Genomic DNA, 5,453 nt, shown 5'->3' with positions numbered 1-5,453 from the left:
CTCTCCAAAAAAAAAAAAAAGCTTGGGTATGGAATAAATCTGTTTTGGTGTTGTATTACTTTTTTGGGGAATGAAGAACTGGATGAAAAGATGAGGAACAGGAGGAATTTTAACTTTTAAAAATAGGTGAATTATGTGGCTCAGAAATAAAAGGAAAAAGAAAAAAAATACTAGCTTAAGGTCTGGTGGATTATCTGCTTATACAAAATGGGGAAAAAAATGAGAGTTTATGGTCTCAAGTTGGCAAAAGTCTTCCAAAGAGAGAATAAGCTATATTAACTTGTCCAAGTGGGAAAAGTTTTAAGGCTGTAGTTAGAATTAGTATTACTTCTAAGAGTTAAAACTACAAAAATATCAACTTAAGTCATTTTAATGAGATCAGTTATCATCCATCCTGACATCCTGTGTGACCCTGCACAGGTCTTTAACCTTCTCAGAGTCTTTAGTTACAAACTGAGGGAAGCGACTCTCAGCTGTAAGGTCTTCTCCAGCTTTAGCATACCAGTCACAACTCCATGGAGCAATAGGTGTGTTCAAAATGAATATTCCTTCTAGATTAGGAAGACCTATATTTTATTGAAAAGTCACATGTAAAACTAATATTAGTTAATTCCACCATGTGATCTTAAGATTTTGGTCTTGGATTTGAAAGCTTTACCTCTGTTTGTCAAAAAATAAATAGTGCCAGGAGGTGGTATGATGGTTAAAGTACTGGATTCCCAGATGGCTGATCATGGTTTGAGCCCTGGACCCAGAGATTTGAGAATCACATCAGGCACATGTGTATGTATGCCCAAAATCCAGAGGGGAGAATGAAGGAGAAAAGATCGTGGTGTGGCCATCCCCCCACCCCCTCAGGGGGAGTATGATTTCTCACTTCCCCCACTCCACAGCACCCTTACCCTATGGCAAAATCCTTAAAAAAAAAAAAAAAAAAAGAATAGCACTTACGCTAGACACTGGTAGACTCTGAGAATCCAGCAGTGAACAAGATGCAGTATGCTCTTTGCCTCAAAGCAATGCAATTTCGTGGGGAAAGCAGACATTGCATAAGTCTTTTTTTTTTTTTTAATCTCAAAATACCAGGATGGCCCACCTGCTGTGGTACAGCAGTGGTACAAATGCCCTTCAAGGCTGGAGGCTGTATGGATGACCGTGACAACGGTCCCTGGCACACACGCTGGCACAGGGTCTGGAGGAGGTAGAAGGTGGGGAGAGGGGCTCACCATGTAATGAGACCCTGTCAAGGGTATCTTTTCTCTTTCTCTCTCTTTCTTTTTTCTCTCTCTTTCATATGTGTGCTATAATTTAAAAATAATAATAAGCTTTCGTTTTTCTGGAAGTAAATGACCTTGGTTTGTGTTTTCTTATTGATATTTCTGGGGTGCTCACACACACTTACAAAACCCCTTCCAGTGCTTTGTTCTCTTGAGACACACACCATTAAATCACGTCTCAGTTCACTCCCATGCCCTCCAAAACCTCTTTTTTGGCCTCTGCGTCTTATAATTTGTATAATCTAATAGTTCCTAAACTTCCTGAACTGATTTCTCCCACTCCATCCTGGATTAGAGCCTCCCTTTGTGGATCTTACGCATTGTTCTTTCTTGGTTCTTCATTGCTGTTTTGTTTGATTATATCGAACAAGAAAGTGTGCATGTGAGATAAAAATTTTTACAGTCTTTTCATTTCTGCAAATGCCTTTTTCTTTTTTAAAATAATACTATAGATTGAGTATAAATTTATAGGATTGGAATTTATCTCAGAGTTCTGAAGACGTTTTCATTTCTCTTTAATTCTGTCATTGTTGGGAATTTTGAAGGCAGTCTGATTTCTGGACCTGTTTTTGTGGTATTTTTTCAGTTTGCAGATGTGAAGAATTTTTAAATGTCCTTTTAATCCAGGCTCTAAAACTGCACAGCAATAAATATTCCATGATCTCGCTGTTTGTTTAGCATGGCGAGTTTTGCTCCAGCTCCCTGTTTTGGGTTTGTGCTCCGCATAGTTCTATTATTATTGATGTTCCAGTCTTGGAACCTCTCTTTTTAAAAATTTTCAGTCTTTTGCCAAACGTCTGTAAGTTTTGGATATGAGTTAGGCTGAGAGTAACAGACTTTGAGCTAGTCCTCATTTCCAGTCATGTGCCTTCTGCCCTGCCTGAGGCTTCCAAGTCCCTGAGGTTTTCCTGGAGTTGTGTCAGGGTACATTGAAATGAGAGTTTTCCCTTCTACATTTGTTCACATTGCAGTTTTATCTGTTCTAAATCATTCTTATGCTGCTTTTTCTCCTTTGAAAATCTGTTATCTCCTGAATGCTATTACTCAGTAGTTTATTTCCTCCTATTTATTGCTTTACTGTCATTTTAAAAGTTTATTTACTTCTTTAAAGAGAGAGACACACAGCACAGGTACCTTTCACAGGGTCTTCATGCCCTAATCCACCTCCAGTCTCAGCTGGACTAGGTTACAGGTGTGTGCTCAGGTCGGTCCTGGGACACAACGGAGGAAATGTTCCCATGTCGGTTTAGTTTGGGCTTGCAATACAGCTATGAAATCATGAGAAAATCAAAGAGAAAAAAACACAGTCATAACCTGGCCCACTCAGAGTCAAGTACTCTTCCAGATCATTTCCTCTGTGTGTGTATATTTATGCACATATGCACATGTCTAAACATTTTTACAAAAATTAAACGTACTCTTCAAGATTTGAAACTTGAGTTCTTTTTTTTTTTCTTGACAGCTTTTTGCTACAGGGTGTGTGTGCTCACTGGAAAGACAGAGAGAGACAAGAGACAGAAGAAATCACCCCCTGGGGGAGATGGCCACACGGCAATTCTTTCTCCTCCATTCTCCTCTCTGCATTTTGGGCACACATGCACATGCACCCAGTGTGAGTTTTAAGGGAGGGCGTCTGGGAACTAAACCACAGTCAACTACTTGGGAGTTCGGGACGTAACCATTATGCCATCTGTTAGCCTCAAACTTGAATTCTTTCACTTAACTATAATGCTTTAATATTTTTAGCAATGATAGATATATTTATACAAATTAAATATGATATTAAGTTTTTCTTTTTTTAAGTGGTTCTTTTGCTATAGGGCTTGCACACTCACTGGAGAGAGAGAGAAACAAAGCGAAAAATCCCCCCCAACCCCCCCAGGGATGGCCATGCTGCAATCCCTTCTCCTTTAGTCTCCTCTTGGGATTTTGGGCATGCATGCAGATGCACCCTCCATGAGATTTAAGCCACTGGGTCCAGGACTCAAACCGCAGCGCTATCTGCTGGTCCCCAATATAATGTAAAATTTAATCATCACTTTTCAGAACCTGGTTTGAATATCTACATGAGGTTTATATTCTAATAGAGAAGGACAGAAAATAAATTATGTAAATTAATCTATAATGTGTTTTGAAGTAAAAATTAAGCAGCATAAGGCAATGGGGAATAAGGGAACTGGTGAGTCTAGGGTAAGGTATCGGTAGGGTGGACTTATAAGACCTCTCCATTAGGTAACACTTCAGGGCCTGGAGTCTGGGAGTGGGGCATGAACAAAACCAAGCAGAGAACTTTCCAGGCAAAGGGAGCATCCAGTTTCAAGGTCCTGGGGCAGATCATGTGAAACAGATTCCAGAATGGGTGGAGACAATAGAATGGAGGTAAGAGTGAATATTTATGGATGTGGGGAAGGGAGCCAGGGGCCAGAGAGGTAGGACTTGATGAAGTCCATGGCAAGGAGATAAAATGCTGAGACTTATATTTGAAAGTATCACTTGGGCATGGTCTTCCATGTACACATATGTTTATACATTCACACATGTGCTGTTTATTAGTGTCCAGAAGAATTTACAGAGGAAGGTATTGAGTTAGAGGTGATGAGTTCATGTCACAGCTTAGAGAGTCAGGAAATTGATTCTTGTGAAGTGGGTCACAGACATTTGAATCTGAAGGATGTGAAGAGGGAGAAGAGAGCTGTCACTCATGACATGTACATGGTGGACAGCTCGAGTGCACGGGTCAGACATGCTGGGATTCTCACTCTATAGCTTGTGATTGAACGGTAATTATAGGTGTTGTTTTGGGGACAAGAGAAAAGGGACAGGAAGTAAACTGCTTCAAGGAAGATACATAAATTGCAGGAGAAGACTGACACGGTGGAAAAAGGAGTTTTGAAGTAGTCTAAGATTGCAGAAGTGCGGCGCCGCATGGTCATGTCTGTTACCTTTCTTCTTTTTTCCTGATTTTTCTCCAGTGAGTTTTGAAATCATTCGAATGCCAGATGTTTGAGTTAAAATACATGCTGTTTGACTGCCTTAAAATTGCAGCTTTTATTTACCTTTTAATTTGAAGCCCAGAAATAGTGCCATAACCACCTGTTTTATATTCTGTTAATGGTCATTAAAACATCCAAGTACCAATCTACTGCTGGCATCACTGTTTATGACTGGACAGTTTTCCAAATGGCTGTTTGTAAATCGTTGGTGTGGAACTCTGTCTTTTTCCCCGCAGAAGCAGAATTGGACCTGCAGGATGGGGCTCCAGGCCAGTACACCAAAGTCGATTTGCTCCATAATATTGCATGCAGTTTACCATGGATCACAGAGAACTGTAGAGCTTGTCCAGGAAAACATCTCCAGCATTGTGTGGATAGCCCGCATGGCATGAGCAGACCTCGCGGGAGGGTATGAGGATAAGGTCCATAGTGTATTTAAGGACCTGAGTGAGAGGGTGGACCCTAATGAAGTGGAGGAGAGGCCTCTGAGGCGTCGGTATCTTTGAAATAAGGGACAGGTATTTCTACCTCTTTGTTCTAAGGCATTGGTATTAATTTTTATGCCAGGTTGGTTTCTTGGTCATAGTCTCTTTATCATGAAAACTTAAACTTTAGTCTACATTTTTCCACTCACCCCACTAATGGGGATCATAGCCACATGGCATTTTTATTTATTTATTTATTTTTCAATTTTTAAAAAATACATTCAGTCACATTATTTAGCTTACAAAGTAAACATTTTAATATGTGAACATTTCTCCCCAGTTGATCAAAATATCTTCAACTGATAACACCACACCTCCCCATCCCGTCAATGCTCTGCCTCCGTATCCCTCCTCCAAATATCTTTCCCCAGGCCCTGCTCCTCCACACACACCACATCTGACATTCACACCCATCTCTTGTGTTTGTATAACCTTTAGTCAATCAGTTTCAGTCATAGAGTACAGACACTTTGTAATGTTAAGTGATTTTTAGATCAGGTAGTGATCTCTCTCAGCTGTCTGGCACTTTGAATTTACTGATTTGTAATATCAGATCCAGAAGAGTACATTTTGACAGGAGTGCCATTTTTCTCTAAAGCGCTGTCCCTGAAACAGATAAATGTCCATTTTGAGTTTTTACAAAGCATTTTATTCATAAGAGTGGTGGGAAAGGGAGTGGGTGGGTTGAAGACCCCAGT

The 5,453-nt window shown here is 40.2% G+C and overlaps 1 protein-coding gene and 1 long non-coding RNA gene across 3 annotated transcripts in view; one reads left to right on the top strand and one right to left on the bottom strand.

Moving 5' to 3' along the window:
- CRYBG3 (crystallin beta-gamma domain containing 3) overlaps positions 1–5,453 on the top strand; it is a 125,017-nt gene that overhangs the window by 10,549 nt on the left and 109,015 nt on the right. The window lies entirely within an intron of this gene.
- Positions 1–5,453, bottom strand: part of LOC114006714 (uncharacterized) — a 49,021-nt gene that overhangs the window by 7,765 nt on the left and 35,803 nt on the right. The window lies entirely within an intron of this gene.

Source organism: Tupaia chinensis, unplaced genomic scaffold, assembly GCF_000334495.1.
Source record: "Tupaia chinensis unplaced genomic scaffold, TupChi_1.0 Scaffold149851_1, whole genome shotgun sequence".
In the NCBI taxonomy this organism is placed as follows: domain Eukaryota; kingdom Metazoa; phylum Chordata; class Mammalia; order Scandentia; family Tupaiidae; genus Tupaia; species Tupaia belangeri.
This window is presented reverse-complemented; position numbering and strand designations above follow the sequence as displayed.